Here is a 16,347-nt window from a genome sequence, read left to right as displayed (position 1 = left end):
AATGCAGTAACGTAAGTGTGAGGAGTAATATCAGTGGAGCACAGAATGCCCAAGCTGGCCCAATCTACAGGATAGCTTGTTGCATGTGTACAATATGCAGGGGTCTGTGTGTTAAGTTGTAGTGTGTTCAATATTGTCTGGAAGTGCTCAGCATGTAGGCACGGAGAGTTGTGTCTTGGTGGCTTATGGGCAGTACTGTGGTTGACAGGGACAAGTTCTGACAACTGCAGTGCCAACCACAATGCTTCTCAGCAATACCCATATCGGCAGTCATCCATACTCACTGTCCAGATGTCAATATCTGTCACCATCTGAAAGATGGACATGCCATGAATGTGGGCCCATACATACACACAGGACACAGGTGAAAGTACCCTAGAATTGTACATACAGGTTAGCAGCATATTAGCTGTCCATGTAGTATGGAATACTGGTGTAGTCAGGCCAATCACTGGCAGACCACAAAGGGCACAGTTATGAAGTAATGACAGACTGCCTATGTCCCTGCACAAGGCAGCATAACAGGAATGCCCCAGGGATATCTGTGAGTCAGCTGCAAGTAGCTTCCATATCACACATGCACTCAGCTCACCCAACCATCAGTCACAGGTTTATCACAGGTCATATCATTGCTGTTGAGAATGAGTACAGCATGACCCCCACTTCTGTATAGGAATACCCACAGAATGCAGCATGATGAAGAGGTGTCCTATGCAGGTGTGTCCCTAGCTGTAAGCAGCACCCTGCCAGCATCCAAACCAATGGATTAATATGGACAGGAACTATTGCCATTAACACCTCGTACACTTACCCTGTCAACCCAGGGGAATCCACTGGCTCGCAAACTGGGAATGTAGGAGTGACAGAATGCACTGGTCTGCTACAGGTGGCCTGCATCACTACCAAATGGCCTACAGTTCTCTGTCAAAGGCCTTTGCCTCACCCGTAGTGCCAATGTATGATATCTCATGGGGTCATAACTAACAACCTAACACAGTCAACAGAACACAAATGCAAGGCTATGTTGACAAATCCCAGTAGCATGCTCGCCATGTTCTACTGCAAGAACTATGGGTTAATCCATAAATACCATTGGGATGAAGGGCCAACTACTATAGGGATACTTCTCAGATATTGCTCGCATAATGTTAGGAAGAGGATAGAATAACAGAGGGAGGGGGGTGTAGATGCATGGACGTCATGGAGTGTGTGAAGTCTGAAACTCTGATGTGTGCCCATACTACCTCTGCCTGCAAACCCATTAATGGGTGGCTACAAATCTTCTCATAAACCACAATGTGAAGGGGAACTGACCAGATATATGAGCCCTACCTCTGGGTAACCTGGGTGAATCTGTACAGCTGAGACATATGGCCACAGCAGGATATGGCCATTCTGTTAAGTCGATATATGTACAAGAAGGGGGTTCTCAACCACCATACTACCAAGGTGCTGGGCCATTTACACAGATCCATCAGCAAGTGTCTGCAGCTACCCCTCCAGAATGGCAGCAGTGTGCAAGAATGTGTAGGCTGCAGCCCACAATACTGGACTCGGCTTCATTCATCTTCTATTTCCCACTAAATAACTGTGAGCAAATAATTATGTCTGTCAGTATCTGATGATGTAATACATCACAGTGTAAAACAGTACATATGTCTAAATATCTCTGCTAACACCAGCCATGTAACACAAGCAGCACAGCCAGCAATCGTTACAGTGTCCCCCTATCTTTCACCCATTGTGACTCCCTATTGTCAACCTATCTACAGATATCTTGCAGAAACAGTTTGCTAGCTGTAGGTGTAGAACACCAAACCCTGGACTGGAGTACAGCCCTACCTGGAATAGATTCACACACTCAGTGCAGAAGGTCATACTGGGCATGATCCTACACTTATGAAGCCCATTTCTGACAACACAGTGGACTATACATATCTGTCATTTGCAGATGTATGTGCACACACAACAAATTGTACACCATTTATGCTTCACACACAGATTGGATAGGAATACTCACACATATCCAAGGCCAACACACTATAATATGTCAAACATACACACAAAGAGATATGGGGAAGAGAGAGACTGACAGTGATAGATAAAAGTCCATTATAAGGCCTGTCCCACCCACTACACATCCAATTGGCCTATATCACATGATATGCTGATGTCAATCACTGTAGACATTCCTTTTGGAAGCCATCAGCCCTATAGTGTCTGTGGTGCTTGTGATAACTGTATAACAACGGTGCTACAAATAAGTATTCATGTAGCATTTATAAACTCAGTCCTATCAAATGTAAAGTTGTGTGTGACTGGGTGTGTATGTGTTTCCAGAGGAATGATTTATGGCCCATTCACACACACTGCACTTCCCATTGTTCATGTTAGCAGTCCTGCTGATGTCAGTCACATTGAAATAACTCTTTGGGCTAGTTTTAGCCCTATAAGCTCCATGGCATTCACTATAACTGTGTGATACTGTAGTGTAGCAGACTAGTTAGGTAGGAGGTCTCATCCCAGACATGGCAATTATTAAACTGTGTGTGTTTGGAGATGAATGTTTTGAGGCCATTCACAGTCACTATACCTCCCATTGCCGTACTTTAGCACTCCTGCTGATGTCAGTCCCCTTGGAATAACCCTTTGGCCAAATCTCTGCCCTAAAAGCTCTGTGGCACTCGTAATAACTGTGTAATAATGTAGTGTAGCAAACTAGTTAGGTAGACGTTCTAATCTCAGACATGGCAAGTGTGTGTGGGTTTGGAGATTAATGTTTTTAAGGCCATTCACAATCACTATACCTCCCATTGCCATACTTTAGCACTCCTGCTGATGTCAGTCACCTTGAAATAACCCATTGGCCATATCTCAGCCTACAAGCTCTGTGGTGCATGCAATAACTGCATAATGCTATAGTGTAGAAAACTAGTTAGGTAGAAGTTCTAATCTTGGTCCTGGTGACTGTGAAAGTGTGTCCATTTGTGTGAATGAGTGTGTGTGCCTTTGTTGCCCTTTGAATTTATGGACATGCACACTTACTACACTTCTCTTACCCCTCCTTTAGCACTGCTGCTGGTGTCACTCACCTTCAAAGATACCTTTGGACAGCTCTCCAGCATATAAGCTCCTTGGCACTTGCGATAACTGTGTAATGCCATAGTGTAGCAAACTAGTTTGGCAGGAGTTCTAATCCTGGTCATGGCAACTATAAAACTATGTGGGTTTGCTAACACCTGATTTTGTGGACATTCACACTTACTACACTTCCCTTACGCCTCTCTTAGCACTGCTGCTGGTATCACTCACCTTAAAAGAGACTTTTGGACAGCTCACCAATGTATAAGCTGCATAGTGCTTGTGATAACTATGTAATACCATAGTGTAGCAAACTAGTTAGGTAGGAGTTTTAATCCTGGTCATGGAAAATTTGAAAATGTGTGTGTTTATGTGAGAGAGTGTGTGTGTCTTTCTTGCTACTTGACTTTGTGGACATTCACATTTACTACACTTCCCTTACCCCTCCTTTAGCACTGCTGCTGGTGTCACTCACCTTCAAAGATTCCTTTGGAAAACTTTTCAACATATAAGCTCTGTGGTGCTTGTGATAACTGTGTAATACCATAATGTAGCAAGCTAGTTAGGTAGGAGTTATATTCCTGGCCCTGGTAACTGTGAAAATGTGTGTGTTTGGGTGAGAGAGTGTGTGTCTCTTTGTTGACACCTGATTTTGTGAACATTCACACTTACTACACTTCCCTTACCCCTCCCTTTGCACTGCTGCTGGTGTCACTCACCTTCAAAGATACGTTTGGACAGATCTTCAACATATAAGCTTTGTGATGCTTGCGATGATTGCATCATACCATAGTATTGCAAACTAGTCAGGTAGGAGCTCTAATTCTGGTCCTGGCAACTATGAAAATGTGTGTGTTTGCTAACACCTGATTTTGTGGACATTCACACTTAGTACACTTCCCTTATGCCTCCCTTAGCACTGCTGCTGGTGTCACTCAGCTTCAAAAATACCTTTGGACAGCTCTCCAACAGCTAGTCTATGTGGCACTTGTGATAACTGCGTAATACCATAGTGTAGCAAACTAGTTAGATAGGAGTAATAATCTTGGTCCTGGCAACAGTGAAAATGTGTGAACGAGTGTATGTGTCTTTGTTGACTCCTAATTTTGTGGACATTCACACTTACTATAATTACCTTACCCCTCCCTTAGCACTGCTGCTGGTGTCACTCACCTTCAAATTTACCTTTGGAGAACTCACCAACATATAAGCTGCATGGTGCTTGCAATAATTCTGTAATACCATAAGGTAGCAAACTAGTTAGGTAGGAGTTCTAATCCTGGTCCTGGCAACTGTGAAAATGTCTGTGTTTATGTGAGACAGAGTGTGTGTGTCTTTGTTGATACCTGATTTTGTGGACATTCACACTTACTACACTTCCCTTACCCCTCCTTTAGCACTGCTGCTGGCATCACTCACCTTCAAAAATACCTTTAGAGAGCTCTCCAACATATAAGCTCTGTGGCACTTATGATAATTGCATAATGTAACAAACTAGTTAGGTAGGAGTTCTAATCGTGATCCTGCAATTGTGACAATGTGTGTGCTTGTGTGAGACAGTGTGTGTGTGTGTGTGTGTGTGTGTGTGTGTGTGTGTGTGTGTGTGTGTGTGTGTGTGTGTATGTGTGTCTTTGTTGACACCTGATTTTGTGGACATTCACACTTACTACCCTTTCTTTACCCCTCCTTTAGCACTCACCTTCAAAGATACCTTTGGACAGCTCTTCAACACACAAGCTCTGTGGTGCAGGTGATAAATGCATAACACTGTAGTAGCAATACGTAGCTAGGTATGGGTTTGAAACTCCATACCGGCAAGTGTGTGTGTGCCTGTCATCAGTATCCTGTGTGGATGTTGGTGTGATTGTGTAATAACAGGATCCATTGCGGGGTGGGTTTTGCTACATTATTATATAGAGGACCTATATGTCCCAATGTCCACATTACAAGGCCAACAGTTGTCAAACACGTAGAGATTGGTGTAAACAATCCACAGCATACCTCCCAACCATCCTGAATTACTTGTTTTGTACTGAGTTTTGGGGTCCAAATAATGGGGTGCCACATTTCCCAAATGACACCCCTTAATTTCCGAATTTCCCAGCAGTTTATTTTAAATTTGTTTGTTCCGGCTTTCCGAGCTGATGTCATCACATGCACGATGACGTCAGTTCCGTGAAACAACCTGCCAGCCTGTCAGAATTGAGCTAGCTGCCTAACTAGTTCATGCATACAAGTCCAGGTGGGAACATATACTGAGGAAGATCCAGGCAAGAACGTATACTGAGAAGGTATCTGCTGCCCATACAAGTTCAGAAGGGAACGTTATGTTGAGAGGAGGTATCTGCTGCCTGCAAAAGTCTGGGAGGTATCATACTGCTGCCTGCAGGTAAACACAGGAAGGTACATTATGCTGTTTCCATCTGCTCAGGAACGTTATGGTGTTTAGGAGAGTGTGTGTGAACCTGCACATACACACATGTGTTGGAGTGTGCATTTTGGTATATGATTAAGTATTTCCATGAGTGAGTGAGTGAGTGAGTGAGTGAGTGAGTGAGTGTTGGAGGAACTTGTTGTAGGTGAGTAAATATGTGTGCATGTGTGTGCTCATGCACACAGACATACAGAAAGTCTTTGAATCTGATGAGTAGAAAGGATCTGAAGTAAACAATTCTAAAAGAGCACTTCATAAAATATGGAGGGTATAATCTTCAGCCACATATCTCTATAAATGAAGCATCAGAAATGTTGAACTATTGTTGAAAATGGCAGTCAAAAAAATGGTGATTAAGCAGAAATTAAGCATGTTTCAGGCTGAAAAGTTAAGGACATTATAAGTATAGGAAGGACAGAAAGCAATATTAGAGAACTTTTTAACTGTACATGAATTACAGGTTTTGGTAAAATAGCTGATACTTAAAGTAACATATCTGTAGGCTGATGCAATAGATAAAATAGTATAAACATTCTATTTGTTTGGTTAGCTATATATTTTGTTAACATGATTAACTCTGCTGGGCAGAGCTCATTTGCAGATGGGATATGGGGAGAAATGTGTCAAAACATTCCCCCAGATTCACGAATCCTCCATGTAAGACTTAATAAGTCTTACTCAGAGGCTGCAGTTGAACGGTATGACGTCAGCGTGCCATGAATATACATGAGGGCATGCTGACTCAACCGTAAGTCTTACACGGACGGTGAAAGAAAGCAGGGGGCGTGTCCGACTGCTGAGCAGTCTAAATGTCCATACCCCTGCAAGTGTTTTAAAGTAAAAAAAGCAAATACACAAGAGCGAGTCCGCTCAAATGTCCCTGCACCCAACACCACACTCCCTGATAATGTAAACCCCTATCACAGTTCTAAAACGCAAAACATTAAATTTATTTTTTAAATTCCCAAAATAGCTGCCCGTATTTGCACGTGTGTGCGCGGGTGTGCCCATTGCTTAGCTAGAGTTAGCAATTCTGACATGGAAGAGCATAAGAAAGAATGTTTATGCAAGTCACAGCAAATAGCAATAGCGTAATGGTAGAGCGTTCGCACAAAGAAGATGCATTCATGGTTCGAGTCCCACCACTCCCCTTCGTATTTATTTTTTAAATCAGTATATGAAATAATACCTGACAAATATGTTTAAACATTACTAAAAAGCAGTGAAATGGCCAATGTATCAGTGAACAAAATAAATATTTTAAAGGATCCTGATATAAAATTGCCTGCAGTTAAGCAGCGCTTCACCCAGCGCAATAGAGTTGCCCATAGTTTAATAGTGCTTCACCCAGCGCAATAGAGTTGCCTATAGTTTAATAGCGCTTCACCCAGCGCAATAGAGTTGCCCATAGTTTAATAGCGCTTCATCCAGTGCAATAGAGTTGCCCATAGTTTAATAGCGCTTTACCTAGCGCAATAGAGTTGCCCATAGTTCAATGGCGCTTTAACTAGCGCAATGTGTTTACGCTGATGTGTGCGCTGCACCAACCAGAGCAGCATAGAGCAAAGTTGCTTAAATGCAGCCACACCCCCTAACCTGTCTGGATAGTATGAAAATAAAATGAATGACAAGGTTCGAATCCAGGACTCTGTGCATCAGAAGCAAAGTACAGAAAAGCTATGACAACATAGGGGACACAGCCACTATTAACATTCATATACTTACGAATGGTAGTTTAACCATTACTAAGCAGGTCTGCAGTCAGCCGAGAATTTTACAAAATGGCCAATCACAAAAAAGTGCGGGAAATGCGGCATATTTAAGCCCCACAGGCGGGAATACACGCCATAACTGATTGTAGTTCACATCTACAGTTAGAATGTCTGGTGTTAGGCAACATGCTTCCAAGTGCAACGTTGGGGCATCGAGGAGTCCAAATACATGGTTTGGCTCCTTCTCCACCATCACGAGTAAAGACACCTGCAGGGCCAGTTCCAAGGGATGGAGTACAAGGCAGAGGCTTGGAACCGGTTAGCTCGTGACCTCACCAGTGCCACAGGCGTTCCTCAGACTGTTGAGCAGGTCCGTCACCACCATGCAGACCTGAAGAGAGGAAAGCAGGACCGCCTGAACCAATGGATACAGGAGGCCCGTGAGATGCGGGATGCCCCACAACTGAGTATGTAGCCATGGAATGCAGTATGTAAGAATTGATAATGGAGTATGTATAACGGATAGGTATGTCTCAATATCCCTTCATTTACTTTACAGCTGCAGGTGACCGTGCTATGAATCAGCAAGCCTATTCTGATAGGTTGCTAAGGCTGTGCCACCAGGCAGGTTAGTGATTATTCTGCATGTATTGTTATATAAAATATGGGAGACAGCATGAAAGAAAGTGTTGTAGTCCAATAATACAGCCATAAAATTGCCTGAATAAGTCCTCTGCATGTACTGTCAGATAAAAACGTCAGAGAGGCAGAAAAAGAGTGTAGTAACCCACTAAGAAAGGTAATATATGTCTGGAATAATATCTCTGCAGGCACTGTCATATAAAATAAGTGAGTGAGCCTGAAAAAAGAGTGTTCTAACCTATTAATAAAGGTATAATATGTCTTGAACATGTCTGCCATATACAACGTTAAAACAAATAAAGGAGTGAGCCTGTGGAAAAGTGTGTAATGTCATTAATAAAGGTCTAAAACCCAGAGTGTGTCTGTGTCACAGAGTCCGAAATGTGGTTGTACCCTTGCATTATACAAACAGTACTGTTTGAAAAGGTGCTGGCAACCCAGAGTTGTGCAGTCCCATATAACGTGGGTGATGGAAGTGCTAGGAGCTGTGAAACATATATACAGTCCACAACAGTCAGTTACTGGCAGGCATGAATAAGTAAACCTGGCACACGTGTAGCATGTTATTTTTTCCCCAGAAATGTGAGTGTGTGTCAAGAAATGCAGGGTTCTGTACAAATCGAAGTGAAAATGTCATGTGAAAACATCCCAGATATGTAGATAAAGAAATATAGATGCAATCAAGAAATATGTAGCAGTAACATCTGCATCCTGGACAGTTAGTATGTCAGATATAGGTCAGGCATATATTGAACTAGCCAAACCCATTACACAACCTAATGTATGGTGGCAAGTGTAATAATACAGGTAGGGGATATACACTTGCAGTCACTAGGAATGTAGTGTAGACTAAAAGGTCATTATAAGATGTTAACCGAGGTTTTTTCTACACCCTACTGTATGTGCATAAACCATGCAATTCCACACCTCAATGGGTATGCGTAATCTTAAATATTTGTTGGGACATATGTCCTATTGTTCTATAAATATTTGCATTCACGTTGATGCATGTGCCCTGTTTAAACACCACAACCACGGTGGCCTGTTGCTACCAAACATCCCTGCATGCTGTTGGAATAACCACTGTGGTTCAATATATGCATGTGTTATGCTTGCTGTTCAACTGTTGTACCCTTGGTGTGTTGGGTTAATGGGAATATTATTGCATGCTGTTACAACTAATCTGGAATGCTGTTTTGCTTATGTTGTAATTAAGCACACTTAATCACAAAACGTATGGGAAGGCCGGTCCCAGTTGACCCACCTGTCCATCCTCAGCTGGCGAGTGCACTTGGCACCAGCAGGTCCGGTGCCCAGCCCGGGCTCCCCTTCTCCGTTGGTCCTGTGCCACCTTCAGGTGGAAGCGCTGCAGGGGATGGGGCTCGTCCCCCCATGCAAGAGTGGGTGGATAAGGGCCACCTGTCACCCTTTGAAGGGTCCGGGCTGTGGTGCATAGGGAGATCCAGCGTTCAGTCACTGATCCCCTATGCCAGCTTGAGGTGAGAGTGGCGCATCTCATGGGTGAGCCTGCTCGTCCTACGCAGCTCCCAGCACAGCCACCCTCAGGGCTGTGAAGGTTCAGTGGTGACTGCCCATGGGTGGGGATCTCAGTTCCACTGTTACCATCTGTGGGCTCATGGGATTGCGTTTTCCAAACATCCGACTCCATCAATTGTGTTCACCAACTCCATGTGTCATACACCGCCCTTGTATGCATCTTGTCTGTCTTGTCTGTTTACCTTCCCATCCTACCTCCCCGGACATACCTACTTCCTCTACCTCACTTCCCACTCTCACCTGAAAAAAAATTGTCATACACCGCCCCTGTATGCGTCTTGTCTGTCTTGTCTGTTTACCTTCCCAACCTACCTGCCCGGACATACCTACTTCCTCTACCTCACTTCCAACTCTCACCTAAAAAAAAAAAAAAAAGGGCAAGCTGTACCCACAAAAATATTATGCCCCTTACATAGCTGCCCATTTTGCACACATGTCCATCGGACAAACATGTAAGCTGATAATTAGAATTGGCAGTACAACATACTTTGTTGTCCTCACCCCTCTCCCAGGGGTGGAAGGTTTCAAATTTCACTCCACATTCATTGCATATGCACAGCTGTTGCTGTTAAAGAAATGGGCAGCTATGGACCTTCCCTACACCCGTCCTGCACATGCCGAGCTTGTATACCTACTGTGTGTCCCTCTTTGTGACCCTTTTTCACCACTTTCCTATCTCCCCATTTTCTTTTCTTTAAAAGAAATTAGCGCAGGGGTTAGTGGGAGTAAGCACTTTTAAGCAGTAGTAAACAGGATTAAGCGAGTGTGGGCATGTGTACGCTTAGCTAAGCATCGCTAAACATCGTGCAAACCCATGCAAACCCACTTACAACTGCTTAAAAGTGCCTTAGTCACTCTATGGCAGGGCCCTTGTTCTGCTGAGCAGTAAAAGAAAAAAACTCTGCCAGTCTTGAACCCCAGACCATTGACACAATAGACTGCACGAATTACCACTAAGCCACAGCAGATATACAAATAACTTGGTTCTGAAATAAATATATCATGCATTACAATGAGTGAATGTAAATGGAAATTAGGAATGGTATAACACAAATCCTTTTCTGTGGGTCTTTACCAGCAGTGGTTGTGGAATTGCATGACACGACTGTGAAAGGAGACCAGTCATCCTAGCAGGGAGTAATGTTACAGTACCACCTTACAAATACCACACAGTATCAGACCAGGATTAATACTGGCCACAGGAATACAGTGCAATAACCACATTTGTATGGCAGTTAATTGTGTAAGTGAGAAAAAAGTACATACTCCCATGTATTCTGTGTTAGCATTTGGAGGGGGGCGTACATGTCTACACTGAGATGTGTGTACTGGAAGCAGCAACATTCAGGTTTGAGTACAACATGCATATAACTGGCTACAACCCTAGCATCAGATAAGAGACATATACCAACTTTCTGACTGACACAACACTGTCCAGAGCAAACAAGCATGGGCCCCACCTTGGAAATCTGAAAAGGGCTACGCCTACCTAACCTAGTATTTTATAGCAGTGGGCTGCAATCAAAGTGAGTAATGCAATCACCAAACAGCAGGCTGCATGCAATTACTGAATAGTGGGCAGCAATTGGTGCAGAGGCTGTCACATGCACAAGTGCAGATACCTAGAAAAGCAGGCTGTACCTGCAGTCCACACATGCAATTATATCATTGCAGGTGCTGTGAGATAGAGTGAGAGAGAGAGAGAGAGAGAGACACGGACACAGACACAGACACAGACACAGAATGAGACAGAGACAGAACAGAACAGAACAGAGTGAGAAACAGAGACAGAAAGTTGAATAGAGGGCGAAAACCAAAAAAAAAACACCAATAAAAAAAAAAAACTACAAAACCGTAACACATGGAGCAGGGAAATACTAAGGTAAGGTATGTAACTCACATGTATGTTTTGGCATGTTGTAGATGTTCCTGAAGAGTACTCTGCACACTGCAAATCATCCATGTGTGGCAGCAGTATGTATCTATCTGTATCTGCACATGTGCATAGGGCAAGGGACATACTGCAACTGTTAGTGAAGGGTGGACAGATATCTGTCAGTGAAGGTTGATATGTGCATATATCCATGTAGGTCGTAGTGTGTGGCTTAGAAAACAGCATGCAGTGCGCAGGAGCGGCCGTAGGTCAACTGGTGCCCTAGGCAAAAGGGCTCCACGGCACCCCCTACCACACTTCCTGGTACCCCCATCCTTGTCTTACTACACCACATAAATAGTGGAAAAGCACCCCTGCTAGAGCAGCGCCCTAGGCGGCCGCCCAGTTGGCCTATGCCTAAGGCCAGCTATGGTAGTGTTGATATATGTCATGTGGTGGTTAAATGCTGTGGGACAGATTTGTCAGATCTGCTGTGTTACAGCCAGTGAGGCTTGCTAATGCTACAAGGGCTGAGGACACCCACTTGCATTCTGCACAACACTGTGCAATTTAATCACATACCTGTACATCCCACAACTGTCGCATAAGTGATATCCCCACCATGAAAGGTGGGCTGTACATGTGCCTATATGTAGTACATCCATGTGTACAGCAATGAATGTGTACATGTATGTGTATAGATATGCATGTATATAATATATATATATATATATATATATATATATATATATCTACATATATAGATATATATATACATATAGAGTGAGAGAGAGAGAGACAGAGAGACACGGGTTCATATGTACCGCAACAGGTGTGTGGTGACCAAGTCATGGACTGTAGACGAGTGTTGATACTGCAGTGCCATTCCACCTTCCCAAAACAGTGTACCCATTAACTACCACATAGTTAGAGATCTACCTAACAGTGAAGGTGTGATAAGGGAACATGGGACACAGGTGGACAGTAGCCTCCGCTTTGATGAAGACAGTGCCACCTATAATCTGTCTGTGTGGTATGTGTCATGACAACAGGTGTGTCAGCTATGGAAGTATAGGGTAGAGTTCCCCTCTACTCATCATAATGCCCTGTGTGGTATGTACTTCACATGACAACTACACCAGGTGAACAGGCCACAGACATACCCCCCAGAGGGTAATACTGGCTGCAAGCAGATGCCCTATGCAGACTGACTCACAAAACCACAAGTACACTGTATTGCATACTGGCCACACAGAGGTGACCTCTGCCGGACATACAGAGGTATGTTACACCCATAGCTGGGTGACAACCACCATGGCAATGTATCACAATCCCTCCGGGATACACGCTGCAGGGCCCTAAACCTTGTCAGCTCACTAAATGGCACATGCTGGAGGGATAGGTTGCCATCTCAGAGATATGCCATACACCAGAATAGACCACATAGCAATAGCAAACAAGGCTCCTCCTTAGCAGTTGTTATAAATACCCCTGATGATTGTGTGGGAGATTGGTAATACACCCCAGGAAACACCTCTGTGGTTCAGGTCGGCAGGGGCAAGTGAAATCAAAGTACATGTGTGTCAAAGGCCAGGGTAGCATACGGCTAGACTGCCATAGGTCCTAGTGCCAATAGCATATTACCTACCTATGACACTATGCACTCACACATGTACTTAATGCAATAGCTGCTATGTGAGGTTGCATGATGATGTGACGTAGTTCTCCGTTGACAAATGTGGTGTCTCATTGTAGGCTAAAGCAATACATGTATGCTTAGTGAGTGGTACTGCTGGTGAATCCATCACCAATATGAACTGTACTACTACCTGAAGCTGTAGGCCTAAACAGCACAGTGTGGTGCGTGTTCAAATTGCTTGGAAACACTGTCATGTGTGTTTCCTGTGGTCTCCACAGAGGACAGAATGCAGACATAAGGGTGTGTAAGTAGTGGCACACAATACCTTATGGTACACAGGAAATGCTCATCTGTGTTGGCATACAGTGGTGCGTTGTATGTTTGCCTGATGTGTGTGTGATTATGCCTGTACAATGGCTGCATTCATATGTGTGTTACAGGATAAATGTGTGTATCCAGCAACATGCCACCTATAGTAACAACTGGACACATCTGTTAGGCAGGGCTATGGCATCAATGACTAAGGTGGTTGATTGGTACTACTGTACCTGTACTATACATCCATTGCAATGGATGACATCTCTGTTCGTGCATTGGTGTGATATACACCCCTGTCTTGAGGTTGTGCAATGTGTCATAAACAGTGTGTCAGGTACTGTTGTATAGTGGTGTGATATATAGAGGCTGCCAGGCGGTGTTAGTTAGTTGTGGCCTGAGAACCAATAAGTGGTATTGAACGTGTGCAACCTCTGACAGACAATAGGATGGTATATATGGCAGTAAAGTGATATCTGTGGGTAAAGGTGTAAAGTGTGACACAGGACACTCTCACACATATTGTTCATATCTTTTTCATCCAGATGGCCCACCACCGCAACCCAGCGTATACAGCGGATGAGGAACAGGTGATACTCGACAGCCTATTGCAGCGGTACACAATGCTCTTCTCCAGAAGCAGCCAGCACCAGCAGGAGCGGACTGCACTGTGGCAGGATTTTGTTAGTCGGGTAAATGACATAAGCATGCATAACCGGACATATGAGCAGGTACACCATCACTGCAGTGATTTAATTAGACAAGTCCAGCGGCGTGCGTCTGATATCCAAAGACAGCAGCTTGCCACAGGTGGAGGGGTGGCCATTGATCCTCCTCACCAGAGTGGAGGAGCTGCTCCTAAGCATGGTGGCTCCTGGAAAACAGCTACATCAACCACTGACATGTGTTGTAATGGAGGCTGGAGCCACCCAGCACATCCACTTGGAGCAAGCAGGTAACATGCCCAATCTGTAGACTACAGTTAACTGTATTGTTAGATTATATGTACGTGAGATGTGTACTGTGTGTTTAGCAGTTCAGCTGCCTAGTGTTGTGCAATACAGATAGTTTGAATAATATCCCTACACCTGTGACTGTTGACTGTTGTTGTACTGCAGTTTAGCATACCCACTGTAGCAATGCCACAATTGTGGCCACTGACGAACCCTCTCATATTCTCATAGGTCCCTCTGGTGTGACAGCAGGGCAGCCGATCCATGCTGGTGAGTGTGTTATACCTATAATGTTGGTAATGAAATATGCATGTCATAGGAGAGGTGTAGGCCATGTACACTTAATACACCTATGCATAATGCATGCCATGCATGTTTGCTGTGAGACATTGCACAGCTCAGTAATGTCAGTAGCTGCCTCAATGACATGCAATACACAGAGCATGACACACAGTTATGGCAACCCCGTACTGCACATTGGATAGGCATAGTTGCAACACCTGTACACAACATAACACATTTATCACATGCAGTACACAAAGTCATGCTACATATGGCATAACCACACACCCACTGTAAGGTCACACTTCAGTATCACACATGTCATCCACACACACATGACGTACCTCGGGGGCAGAGGCCTATCATGGGGCTGTGCAACACTCTTCAACACATAACACAGTCATGTGAGGCAATGCTCCCTACTGGGCACCTCATACACCCATGTACAAAGTGACTGTGCAATAGTGAACATATCCACGGCACTGCATTTCAGGTAGAGCATGCTAGGCAGTGGTTTGCTACACAGTAGTAGCCATGAGTGACCACAAGATGCATGATGATGATGCTGGCAGATGGTACTACACCCCATCCGGTTACAGTGACCACAGTACTACACATAGCAGTCTTTGCTGTGCACCTCATTGTTCTGTGTGTGCAAACATATGCACCTATACACACCATGCATAGCATGTTGCGTGTGTGCTTACATATGCTAGTATACACATTCTGCACATCAGTCACCATCTGTACAAAGAGTCACATATATGTCCTGGAATGCTATTGGGTGTATAGGTCACATGACATACATTGAGTATGTGTGGTGTTTAATGTTGCAGTCATGTAGCATGCCATGTCATGGCTGGCACTGACATATCTGCAATATGTCCTACAATCACCATAACCACTGTACAATGTCCATGTCGAACATTGGGATTCCTTCATGTCTACATGCACCACTCGTCCCATGTCTGTACATTGCATCCATTTCCTACACCTGTGCCCACTATTATGTGCTATGGACACAGACACTGTCATCAGACATGGCAATCTATGTGTCAAACGGGTAACACATGCAGCCATGGTATGTATATCATTGAGTGATGGTGCAAATGACATTGCAGAGCAGATAATACTTGCACATCAATGTTGTGTCCATGTACACACTCTGTTCCAGGGTGTACCCAATCACTGAACAACTACACACATGCATCAAAGCCATGTATAATGTCATTAGAAAGGGCTGTCTACACTTGCACTGCATAGTCTTGAGCAACACATATTCTGCTTGCTGACACGTGTGTGGTGACTCTTTGTCTTGTGATACTGTCACCCACCATCACCCACTATTGTGTATGTATTGGATTGCTGATCTGTGTGTGTGTGTGTGTGTGTGTGTGTGTGTGTGTGTGTGTGTGTGTGTGTGTGTGTGTGTGTGTGTGTGTGTGTATGTGCTGTGGTGAGCAGTGTATTTATGTGCATGTGTGCATGTGTTCATGTGTTCATGTGTGCATGTGTTCATGTGTGCTAACTTCATGTATAGATTGTAAAGTGTGTTTCCTGTCTTCCTTCCATAGGTGCTGAGTTAGGGGTGGCTGAATGCAGCAGGGAAACTGATGTCACCGCCACTAATAGTGGAGATGATGAGACATGTATTGTGGCACAGGAATGTCTGACAGGGTCTGTCGTTGGTCCACCAATCGACACTACACAGCGGTCAACCCCATCTATGCGCACACTCATACTGCCAATACATCCCTCGTCACCAATGGCCTTAGCTGAGGGACAGCATACAGTTGGTATTGACCAGGAGAGTGTGGTACCTATGGCACGTGCATCCCCTCACAGCAGCCATAGCTGGA

The sequence above is a fragment of the Protopterus annectens genome, chromosome 4.part0 (genome assembly GCF_019279795.1).
Source record: "Protopterus annectens isolate FY-2018-M chromosome 4.part0, PAN1.0, whole genome shotgun sequence".
NCBI lineage: Eukaryota > Metazoa > Chordata > Ceratodontiformes > Protopteridae > Protopterus > Protopterus annectens.
This window is presented reverse-complemented; position numbering follows the sequence as displayed.